Source organism: Apis cerana, linkage group LG15 (assembly GCF_029169275.1).
Source record: "Apis cerana isolate GH-2021 linkage group LG15, AcerK_1.0, whole genome shotgun sequence".
NCBI lineage: Eukaryota > Metazoa > Arthropoda > Insecta > Hymenoptera > Apidae > Apis > Apis cerana.
The window spans coordinates 6,189,624-6,202,247 of NC_083866.1; the positions used below are offsets into that span (position 1 = coordinate 6,189,624).

Below are 12,624 nucleotides of genomic sequence, written 5' to 3' on the forward strand. Positions count from 1 at the left end.
TTGATCTTTCCAGTTCGCTCGCCGCATAAGCGAGACAATTAAAAAAAAAAAAAAACCCGATCGACCCTTTACGTATTCCGCGCGCGCGTTTCCCGCCGTCTGCTCGCGAAAAAAAGCGATTTCCGAGGGCATCCGTGCGCACGAGATTCCAACGATTCGGCTCCTCCAGTTGGAAAAACGCGTTCCTCCCGCCAGGATTCGCGCCGCCGCATCTTTCGTCGGCTTTCCGTCATAATCCTTGCGAAAGGGCGAGGGGGAGGAAAAAATAAGCTGGAAGAAATGTCTACGATCCGCCCGCGCGAGAGAGAGAGAGAGAGAGGAACGAGGGGGTGGAAAAAGTGGCACAGCATTGACATTGACTTTCCTTTCGGGGATGGAAGGGGGAGGGAAGATAGGTGGAAAAAAAGAAAAAGGGAGGATGCTGGCAGGTGGTGGAGAAGACGGAATGGCGGGCTGAGACGGGGACGTAATGCGAGGCGACCAATTGCGCGGAAGAAAATTATGGCCGGCCGCGTGTACCCATCCTCGGGGTAACGTAATTTCATCGGGAGGACTGCTCTGCGACACGGCTTTGATAATAAAGGGACAACGAACCGGGATTACGGCGTGTTCATTGTCTTCTTGCCGGGGATCGGGTAACAGATTCTTGGCTAGATGTTGATAAACCCCTGCTGCAGGGGTTGAAGGTTGCCTGGGATATAAGAAAGGGGCAAAAATAATGGGAGGAGAGTTAATGTAATTAATCGTGGAAAATAGAGGACTGTATATGAGAGTAATTCTAAACTGAAAATGTTCACGTTAAATAAATAAATACTACGGTACTGAAAATCTATACTCGTGCATGAAATTGAAAAATAGCGAGCAATGCTATGCATCGAGCTGAGTAGCAAACAGCGAAACTATCATAGTAGTATTGAATTCTCCGAGACCATTACAAACCCTTCTAAATACTCGGCTTACGAACAGATCCTTTGATGTACCGCTTCCAGAGCTTTTCGCTGTTGAAATATTCACTATCGATTTATTAACTGATAATATACTTGTTTGCCAACTGATCGTAAATTATTCGCGAACAGCATTAGAAAAAGAAATCTATCGATCTTCATTATAATACTTTGAATCTGTCTTTACGTGAGAATAAACTAAAAATTTGCCATCAATATAAATACCTGTCTATTTAGACAAAAAGAAAAAATAAATAAATAAAGATCAGGAAATGATCCTCTGTAATTTTTTCAGATGCTGACCAATCCTTGCCAAGCTTCCTTTTCACTCGAGTACAATGTACAACTCGTTGATGAAAATTGTACAATTTTATATCCAAGACAAGCATCGAGATTCGACGAATACAAGGTGAAATATTTTAATTCGCATTTTAAAATAATTTATTCGTCGCGCCAAACGACAACAGTGTCGAAGATGAAGTTGTTGGATTTTTGCATTGATCCATCCACACGCATGAAGCACGAGAAAATGGAGATACGAATTGAAACGAATCGATCGTCGAGCGAGTCGCGTTATCGGCCCTTTTGATTACCCGATCGTCGAGTTTTCGAATATATCGTTTGGTTTTGGATAGGCTCATCTATCATTCCGGGCAACGGTACAACGGACGCCTACGTAAAGGAGATACCCGGCTATGTCTCGAGTATGTATCGATAATTCATCGCGTGCCACGAGATACTCGTTCAAGATGAATTTCGTGCCTCGAAACCGATAATCCATCATTCGAACGGAATTCGATAAACCGCGTATATCGTCCAACCAGGTGATAAAGTTTCTCTTACACCCCAAGTAATCTGTCTACGAATGATCGTGTTCGATTTGCTTGATATTTCGCCTAGGAAATAGCCAGCCAACGACAATAGTTAATAATTTTCCAAAGAGGCTTAGGGAAGGTTTATCGGGACTGAAGCGCTCCGCACATTCGATGGATATTGATTTTCGATAAGTGCGAGAAACAATCGTGAAATACGGCGAAAAATGCAAATGGATTAAGAAATACGTTAAGAAAGTTCTTTTCATTTTCTCTCGTATTCTCTTGGAAAACGACGCCACTGTGTTGTTCACAATCGAACGTATCGTGCAATTTAATTAAATTCATTGATAATCGTAAAATTAATACTCTTAGCACGATATGTATATAAATATGGAGAAAAAAGCAGAAATTCCGTATTCTCGAGATATTATCGCACTTTGTTCAAAAGAGAGTCGCAATTAATGCGTTTAATTTATCCCCATTAGGGTCGGTGGTAGTTAAGATTCGAAGAAACAGAACGCGTAAGTAATCATTCCTCGATTAAATCATGCCAAGTCTGGAACGGGTTTGTATTCAGTGTCGTGCGTTGCGTTTAATTGCACGCGCAGATTGCAACGAAAACTAGACAGTTTTGTAAATAATTGGAAAGCAAGCGGTGCAGTTCGATGCAGAGTCTGGTTGCTTAAATAATTATATTTCCCCGGATCTCATTAGTACTTATGTTTCGCGACCATTCTCCCGAATTAACATTTCCGAAATTGCCGAAGAGCCGTGATTGTTACCTCGAAATGTTGTTTACTTTCGCGCAACAAGCTTTAGAGCGAACGATCTAACTCGTTCTAACTCTTGCTTTTTCAGATTCTACTCGTTATACGGTATATATTCGAACGAAAGAAAAAGGATTGAAACTTTTCGAGGTAAATATAAATTTAAATCTTTGTCTCTGTGATTCGAATAAAGAACGAGAGGAACAAAAGATTTGGTCGATGAAAGGCGCGATGAATGTTTTGTCGAGGATACGAGTTCGAGAGTGAAACTTTTCGAGAATATTTTTTTTCGCAAATGGACATTGTGTTGGGAGTGAAGGAAATTAGTCACCCTCGATGCAGTATATATTCATTCGTAAAAAGAAAAAAGTTTTCGAAAAGTTTTATACAAGTTTTAAAGTAAAACTAATATATTTGGAAATAAATTTTTCATGAGTTGTTCTCGAAAAGCCATTTGTTACCGGGGGATACTCTCGTCGAGAATGAAAGTCACTGTTCGACGCCCATTTTTAACGGAACGTCGATTTGTGAAAAATTTTCTTGAGAGAGGTTCGTTCACTTTCGAATGTATTTCGCTCGCCTCAACATCGCTAGGATAGAAACGAAATCCGTCCGAATCTTTTTTTGTGTGTAGTGCATGTAGTTTAGAAATTATTGAAGAATTTTTACGTAGGTAAAGGGCATCCCATCACCTGCATCCGGTTTCGCCGTGTGCACTTCTATACGGATGGATGGAACGTCCCACGTGCTTGGACAGGATACAAACACGGATCCAAGAGCAATGACATGCACTCATGGTACCGCATGAAATATTCCATTGGCCCGGCTACGTGATATTCGCAGACGCACGGAATATTCCTTTGTATCTTTGTCTACAGGTGACACGGCTAAAGTGCACTTTTCTCCAAGCGACGAATGAAAAATGAGAGGACCAGTGGACGGATAACGGGGAAGAAACGGTCAGACACGCGATTCGTGGATATATACAAGTTTTTCCCGGGCAAAAGAAAAGAATTAATGAGACTGGGTGGAATGGTTGATTCTTATAAAAAATAAAAAAAAAAGGAAGAGAAAGAAAGAAGAGAGAGAGAGAGAGAGAGAGAAGAAGAAAGAGAATTGGTACAAGGGAAAAGAAAAGTATCGCGAGAATGAAAGTTTCTCTTCCAACTGGGCAAGTGTATCTTCACGGTCTAAAGTCGCGTGAATCGTTCGTCGGCCTTTTCCCCTTTCTCTTCTATTTCTTTTCGTAGTAAAGAGAGATGGCAAGGGTTAACTTCATAATATAAATTTTCTTTCCATCCAAACAACACAAATAGATAAAATCGAAGAAAGCGGAACAAATATTCTTTGTTCGCGAAGTTTCGCGAAAATATTTTCACGATATTGATGTTTCTTTCGTGGAAGAATCTATTTTGAAAGAATCTATTTTCTTTATATATTATTTGCATATTCAATTTTTCATTACAAATATTAGAAAATATAAGGAATATTTTTACGATCAGTTAGAAAACAGTGAATTGATTCCCAGAATGGCTCGATTCGATCATCGTTAGAATGAAACCTTATCATCGATTGCTATCACGAAACCCTCGCAAATCAAGATTACGTGAGCTGTGTCGTTCTCGCCTTAACCTCGTTTCTCTTAACTTCTTGCCACTCATCTATGTCAAATCAGGTAATTTCAGTTAAGTGGTTTTGTGAAAAACATTCGAAGCAAACCGATATTTCGTTAAACAACGCTGCTTTACAACGTTATCCCATAATTTCTGTGAAGACGAGCATGAGAACGAAACCTTCGTCAATTTAACATTCTTCTTTTTTTGTCCGTTCTTCAATTTCTGTTTCCTTCTTCTTCCACGTCTTTGATTTGTGGTTTACTTTTAACAGACAACAGAATATCTTTTGCAATTACATTAATTTCATTTCATACTAAAAGTATTAACGCAAAACTACAATAATTTAATAATAATGAATAATTTTTATGCATTGAAAATTAAATGATAATAAATTAGTTATAATTACAAAAAAAAAAGAAAAAATATCAAATAATTAATTACATTAATTTTATTAGAGTTATATTTAGAGTTTGTTAAATCATGACTAGTGTAAATTAAACAAGGTATACTTGAATTGAATTGAAAATAGAAAGCAACACAACAGCGTTAATTATGGGTTGGGTGGCAACTAGTATTATAATTATGTCGGGAAAATTACACTCTCAAATATACTGGTGCATCGTTATAGAAACATTTACAATTACCGTAGACAGAGCTGCAATTTCATTCTGCATACTCTATTTATATTCCTTCTGTACGTGTTTGTCGTCATAAACCGAGCAAAGAAAAATCACATCTTTTATGCAACAATATAAATCGTTAATGCAGCCGTTGTGCTTTTTATTAAAAATAAAAATAGTAATATATTATTTATCTGCATGCTTTTTGTCGTGTTAAGTTTCAACTGTGACCACGGTGCATGCATCTCTTTGAATAAACCAATGACGGAGTACGGCGCGAACGCACCAGCCAATAGAAACGATGGATAGTAAATGAGCAGTTATGCGGCGCACGGTCGGGACGCCGAGTGGCGCGCTGCTCGCAGTACCGCGACAACCCTCGAGCTAAAAGCATCGTGTCGATGCTGTCGGTGACCCGTGCGTGAATCGTGTCGTGAAACGTGAGAACCTCCTTCCCCTTTTCGTTCTCGTGATCCGACCAAATTCGTACGCAGTGCTGTGGCAGTGCGTCGCTCCTTTTTATCTTTCACTGTCTCTCTCCACCTTTCGTTGTCGCACGTCGAAAACTTGCGTGAAATTGCGGTAGACGCTCGCGCCATTACGTGTCCCCCCGTACCTCGTTCGTTCTTCGACGAAAACAATTACATTTACGGGTATTCTTTACGAATTTTGAGCACGAGTTTTTCTCGCGATGTCTGTGAGTGATATGTGAATTGTGTTCTCATCGTTCTTCCCGACTGACATTGTTCATCCTTCTCGGAGGGAGGGAAGGAGTGACAAGCCGAATTATCAAGCATCGCGAATAAGGTAAGACTTTTTAAATGATATTATAATACCAATCTTAAATGATAGTTATTATAGTTATTATGGTTATATTTGACTAGTTTTTAATTACGTTCGAAAAATTGCGTTCGAAAAATTGCATTCGAAAAATTGCATTCGAAAACTTGCGTTCGAAAAATTGCGTCGTAAAAATACATCGCGAATGATGCTAGAATATATGATGGCGTACAATACACGAACATATACATATAATACGCATTTCGAATTGTTTTTTATGTAAACATTGTTGACATTCGACTTGCTCGATTCTTTTCCAAGAATTTTCTTTGGGTAGGGCATTTATTTTCGAACGTATACGTACATTCTGTGTTTCTCGTTTTGTTTTCTTCTTTTCTTTTTCTATACTATTGCGTCTTGTTTTCCATAATACATTTGTTGCGTAGTATCGAATTACTTCAAGCCATAGTCATGCTTAATGGAGGTTATGTGATATTGAAAAAAATAAAAACCGTTACTTTCTTTTATGATTGGCTATTTTTCTGATTTTTTCTTAACTAAAAGCAAAATATGATTTTTTTTTCGTTCAATTATATAGAAGTTTTATATAACAATAGTTTTTAAAGTTTCGATTTGTACGAGAAAATCGAACGTAACCAACTTCAGAGAAAAAAGACTATTCATAACGAATATCATTAGGTGAAACACAAGTAAATATCGGTATGCTATTCTGTGGTAGATTTGTGGATTTGTTACCGAAGGTTTGTAACCTGAAACAATTACACTTCAATTGGATCGTCCCACGTTATGTCTCTGTCAATAGATTGTATAATTAGACTATTTAGCTCGTTATCGTTACGTATAGAGCATATATATTCGTTTCAAATTCGAAAATTTGAACAAACATTGTATAGTTTTAAAAAAAGTGGCCTGTTAACGATATAACGATAGTTTCATTTGCAATTTTCAATTTTTTTTCTCGTAATTGGTTGGTAGTTTAACTTAATAACTTTTTTTCATTTTCGAGTGTTCGAAGAGCGAAAGTTTGTTTTCGCAATAATTTTCTGATGGAAGCGTAATTGCCCCAGTTTTCGATCCTTTTATGTGTTCCAGTGGTTGAATATATGACAATGTCGTGAAACATTTCTCGATTGAGTGCATTGAAAAATGAATTTGATTGTCGATGGTGCGCGCTTTATACGATTACCCCAACTTTCGTGGTTCGAAAAAGATATAGGTTAGAATGTTGTCGTTGTGTCGATATATAAAAAATAAACTAAAAATTTGATGGAAAAGGAAAAAAGCTTTGAAATTAACTTTCCAAAAATACTGTCAGGTTAAAGTAATCGTTAATTTTTTTGAACACATCGATCATTTTATCGATCGATCATTATAGCGTATATATAATTTTAATTTAACATGTTCACCAATCAAATCATCCATCTCGATATTTTTCAGAAATATTATAGGATTTGATTTCATATTAACATGCTTATTAATCGATTCTCAATCAATTATTTCCTACTAGAAATTATGTGTATATCCATCAAAGTGTAATGCTCTGTTGCGCTTCTCATTACCATTTCTCCATTTAATTATCGAGAATGTATTAATTAATTGTTATTATCGTTAATTCTTTCACCTCTCCTTCCACGATTATTCGCGTTTATTCAACATATCTTTCATACACCAGATAATAATACTATGAAAGATATCTTTATACATAATTAATCGCTATCGTTGTTCCTTTTATTATTTTTACAATAATTGCGGATCAGTACTTATCGGAACAAACCAATCAAACATTAGATTTAAAGCATTCTTTCAAAATTTTATAATACAAATTTTCGTTATTCGCATTTCAAACATTTCTCAATGAACGGAGGATGGAATCGCGATATTGAAATTCGAATAGATAAAAGTAAAAGGATATCAAGGATGGGTTATGCTTTAGTGGAAAGTTAACGACTTTTCGAAAGGAATAGGGATACAAGTTTCACTTATACCTCGTGTACTTTTAAAACATGGCTTCTTCGGGCTAAAAGTCGAAATTTGTTCGGTTCACCGGTCCATATCGCGAACCGAACTTTTGTAACGGATTCTAAGGATGAAGCACTCGAGGAATCCGATTGAAATTGAATATCCAGAGTGCAGGAACTTCTTCGGTTGTTCCTCTCACTTCTTGCTTCCTGCACTCTGGTCGACATTTCACTTTATTATTGCTTCGACTGTATTGCTGGACAAGAAAGGAGGGTGGTGACTGGTTATTCTCGTTGTAAATCTTGTTTCGAGCAGTAGATTTAACCGAAAAACTTTTTCGGTCTTCTTATTCAAACGTTATTTAAACATAGGCAAAAATATCGTTTTTTCGATTCTAGGATATAGGAACCGATCAAAATCGTTTCTTTCTATGAATTTATTTTTCTGCCAAATTCATTTGTCACTTCGATCATTATATAAAAGTCGAATTTTCAGAAATATTTATAAGATAGAAGTGACTCATAAATGTTTTATAAATTACTTTTTTATCAGTTATCGAATTATCAAAATATGGAAAATAGAATTTGTATGTATTTCATTTTGTAATTACTGGATTATTTAAATCATATAAGATTTTTTTTACAATGAAATTGATACGAAATTTAAACATAAATGAATAAATTAAAAAAAAAAGATATTTGTATTTCCTCTCTTTGTTTCTGTTTCCGATTATTAATATTCTCGACAAATTAATAAAATCATTAACAAAAAAAAACTTTTATATTTAAATTTATTATAAAAAGTTAAATAATAATACGATATTGTATCAATTATTCGTACGTAATGTAATAATGAAATCTCTTCGAAATTAATTAATGCAGAAAAAAAAAACATAAAAATCTATACATTTTAAAAAATAATCGAACACGTTTTAGCTAGGATTCGTATATTTATTTTTTGCGATTTCTCGAAATTTATTAACATTTTCACTTTTAACGTGACAATTCTCCGAGGCACGATATAAATCAACAACAATACCGCAAAAGCTTGCGGTCGTGCACGTGAAATACTGTCCCCGAAAACCGTACGAATGCACATTCTCTCGATCGTTTTATGACCGACAGAATGGTGCCAGAATTTTTCGTTTTATTCGCTAGTAGAGAAGAGCACCGACATACCGGATGTCCGGGCGCATGCAGAGTCGCGCGTTGCTCTGGAACATCGGTGAACTACTACTACGTTTAAATTTATGTAAAATCTCCTCGTGGTCCGACAGAGAAAGAGAGAGAGAAAGAGAGAGAGAGAGAGAGAGAGAGAGAGAGAGAGAAGCTGTGCTGGCGGTGCTGCTTTTCATTATTTACGAGCCAACAAGTAATCGCGTTCACGACAACTTGTTGCTTACTAGAAAACTCTGAACTTGGCGGTCGTGGGACCATCGGTTCGTTTGTTCGCCAAAGATAATCGCGTGGCGAACTCTTTTCTACTCGATTCCAGCGATTAACTGGAGGATTAGTTTTCGATTACACGCCGGGGAACCATTTCCGCGACCGATACTCAGGGAAAAAGAATTCTTTGTACCTGTTATTGGATTGGTAATTTTATCCTTTTTGTTTCGAACGGGGATTTAAAAAAAAAAAAAAGATCTTTGTAAATCCATTTGAGAATTTAATTTTGGAGAATTGGTATCGAGAGCAAATATCGGTGATAAAATATGATGATTTATTATTGGGATAATTTTCTATTTTGCTTCGTTTCAAAAAAAAATTTTTTTTTAAGAATTTCATTAATATATCGACTCGATCTTTGCTCGAATCATTAGAAACAGTCGAACAAAATTTCTTCCATTACTTTTCAAAATTTTGCAAACATTCTTGCGATCAAAACGCAGAAATATCTGAAAATCTTTGGTAAAGATTTTCAGAGCGGAGCGGATAAACGGATACGATCTCGGAAAGATGAATTAACGGCAAAAATGCTCGATGATAAATTCGTGGTGTAAAACTGTTTTCGTTCCACGGATTTTTCGGCTATCCCTCTCTGCTCTCGGATGTAAGTTAAGGGTCAGAAATTGGGTCAACTATGCCGAGAGACAAACGGCCCGACACGTAAGCGAAATCCGGTTTTCTCATCGAGCAACATTTACGTTGCGAGATATTTTAGCGTGAGAGGGTAATGAAACGCAATGAAATGTGACGAAAAAATACGAGGGAAAGAAAGGCGAGGTTGAAGAAGGAGGGTGGAAGAGTAAAAGATAGAGAGAGAGAGAGAAAGGGAAGATCGTTTTCGGTTAAACGACTATCTCTCTCTCTCTCTCTCTCTCTCTCTGATTCTGTTTCTGTCTTTGTCTTCGCTTCTCTTTCTGGCACGTTCACAGCCAGAGAGAAAATCTCACTGTTTCACGATGGTAAACGATATACGACTTTGCCGGTGAAATAACGTGCTCGCGCCTTTGTCCTATTCTCGCCTGAAAATGTTCCCCAAATTGAGGAATAGTAGAGTGAACTTGTTCACTTCGTGGATTTAGAAAAAAAAGAAATAAATCGAAATTTTTTGGTTTATATTCGAATTGGATATATTCGAATAGAACATCTATAACGATGTAATAATTAACGATTAAAATAGATATCTAATCGTGATTTTGACGAAGGATTAGTTGTTTAATTTATTCAATTGTCAGAATTAACGCGCGATTAATTTTAAAAATTCCTTTTGTCGTGAAATTGTCATCAGTTTATTAATAATTTGCTTTGATTCTGTTAGTATTACATGATATATATATCAAATAAAATTTTAATTTAACGTCAATTACAAAATATTTAAAATATAATTTTCAATTAATATTTTTCAATTCGTCAGTTTAGAGCTTAATGTTCTCGATTAACGTTGGATGGCTAATTTCATCAATTTTTTGTCGGTTAATCTTCATGTTTCTTTTTTTTCAATCGATTAACCATCAATACCACGAACCCAATATTCTATTTAAATCCATATTATCGAAAGAAAAAATCTTTATATTTCGTGAAAAGGGCTCATTTTCAATCAGCGAGACGATCGTGTAACGATTATCCGTTGATTTTATCGGAATAATCAAATTTTTTCCACTATAATATATTCAATTTGCATCCCAACAAAACGAGCTTCATTATCATTCTCATTTGCCGGATAATTAACGTTCACCGAATATTTTTAACAACGATCCATTCCGCTCGATATCCATTCCAACGATTTTCCTTTTTCACGATTTTTATATAATTTTAAAATTATTCTCTATATCGAGAAGAGGAGATCGATATATCTTACTCGAACTTTCATTCCAACTCTCTCACAGATGTAAACAGTTCCGTAAAAAGTTGCCCCGTGTAAAAATTGTCCCCCAACATCTGATCTGGACGGAATCATCGAAGATCACTCCAGTTTTATTTTAGTTTCTTAGCGGTGGAAAGTAATTAACGAGTTTCCTCTGATTTGGCAACCGGTTGCGGGGAGAACGCATCAACTTTCGGATGTGCGCGGTTCGTTAACGAGTTGTGTTAATACGCCAACCGCTCGGTTACTCGGCTTATTTGTATTTGCGAAGCGAATTAACACGCCAGCCAACTCGTTCCCAACTATCTGTCGGTTCCGGACGGATAAAAAGATTCCCGTTTTTCAAGCGGAGATCGAGTCTCGGAAAATTGCAATTCTTTCAATCTCCGTTTTCCACGCAGAGGGATATTCTTTTCGATTGTTTCGTTTGGTTAATTCGGTTGGCAATTCGATTGGCATCGTATTATTTTATTATCGTTTTATCGTTCGGTCGCGTTACAAATTTTTCTCGAGAGCGTAAAAAGTATTCTCTAGAGAGGATTGCTGTCGGGAGAAAAAGGGTATCCTCGAGAGTAGAGCTGCTTTTGAGAGAAGAGGATTATGTTCTCGCGAAGAATATAGAGTTGCATCCGTGCGAACGGTATCGCATTGCGGAATATTTGGTCCGTGATTACAAAACGGATATAAATGTTGTACTATGGGATACAGCGTGGTTTATTCTTGATTTGGATTAGTTGACTTTTGAAGAGAAAGCTCGCAGCATTCCGATATAGGGGTTGAAATTCCGCCTGGCCTTACCACGTTATTTAATCTCCAATTGTTTACGAAGCTTAAATAACGTATCCCATCGTACGAGATTGAAAAAGTTTGGCGAGTGGTGCGCAAACAACGCACGGGCGTATGCCTTTTTTTTTCAATATATAATTAATCGAAACAACCGTAGACAAATCATGGCGAATAATGAACCCAGCGAATATACTAGCATCGTTTCAAAAATCATTTTAATTTGTCTTGGTGAAAAATAATCGCACGTGTAAAAGAAATGGTGCAATTACTTAATCCACACTTTCGAAAATTTAAAATATTTCCTCGAAATTTTTAGGAACGCGATTGAAATTCGGCGAACCCTCCCATCCTTCCCTCTCTCTCGTTGCAAATTTCACTGTAAATTTTCACTTTGGCGAGCATTCTCGATTCTGTTTCTGACAATGTGTTTCGAATATTTTATCGCGATATCAGCGGATCGACCGGTCAAATTCTCGCTTTGCCATTTCTCGAAAAAGGAATTATTCGGCGAACAGGGGATGCTTTTTAATCGATAGGATTATTCGTTTTTTTCATTAACTTGGGCACGCAGTCGAGGTCAAAACGCGCGGAACAACGGTGTAAACATGTAAACGATGCCTCTTTCCGCGCAATGAAGTTATGGATATTCATCCGAGTATTTTTTTTTTCTTTTTATACGACCAACTCGTGTTTCGATGTAATTTTTTTGTATTCTGAATATTTTTTTTTTCCTTTTTTTGAGATTTTTCGCGAAATTCGTAAAAATAGTCGAAAAGTGTGGCGATATTTAACGAAAACGATCGAAATGTATCTACAAATAATGCATATATAAATAAGATATTGTTTAAAAAAAATCCTTCATGGATATTATCCACAAATTACTTTATAAAATCAATTTCAATTTGCCTCTCATAACCGTGTTTAATTTAAAAAAAAGAACTTTCACACTTGTCACATTTTCCCTATTTCAATCTCTTTTATCAAAGACTTCTTCTCTCCAAACAGGCGAG

At 36.4% G+C, this 12,624-nt stretch overlaps 1 protein-coding gene across 1 annotated transcript in view; it reads left to right on the top strand.

Annotated features, from left to right (window-relative positions):
* Positions 1 to 4,894: 4,894 nt before the first annotated feature.
* The window catches only part of LOC107996339 (uncharacterized), a 163,420-nt gene continuing 155,690 nt past the window's right edge, over positions 4,895 to 12,624 (top strand). The window contains exon 1 of the mRNA XM_062085817.1: positions 4,895 to 5,569. The gene's annotated coding sequence lies outside the window, so the exon portion shown is untranslated. The remainder of the gene's footprint in view (positions 5,570 to 12,624) is intronic.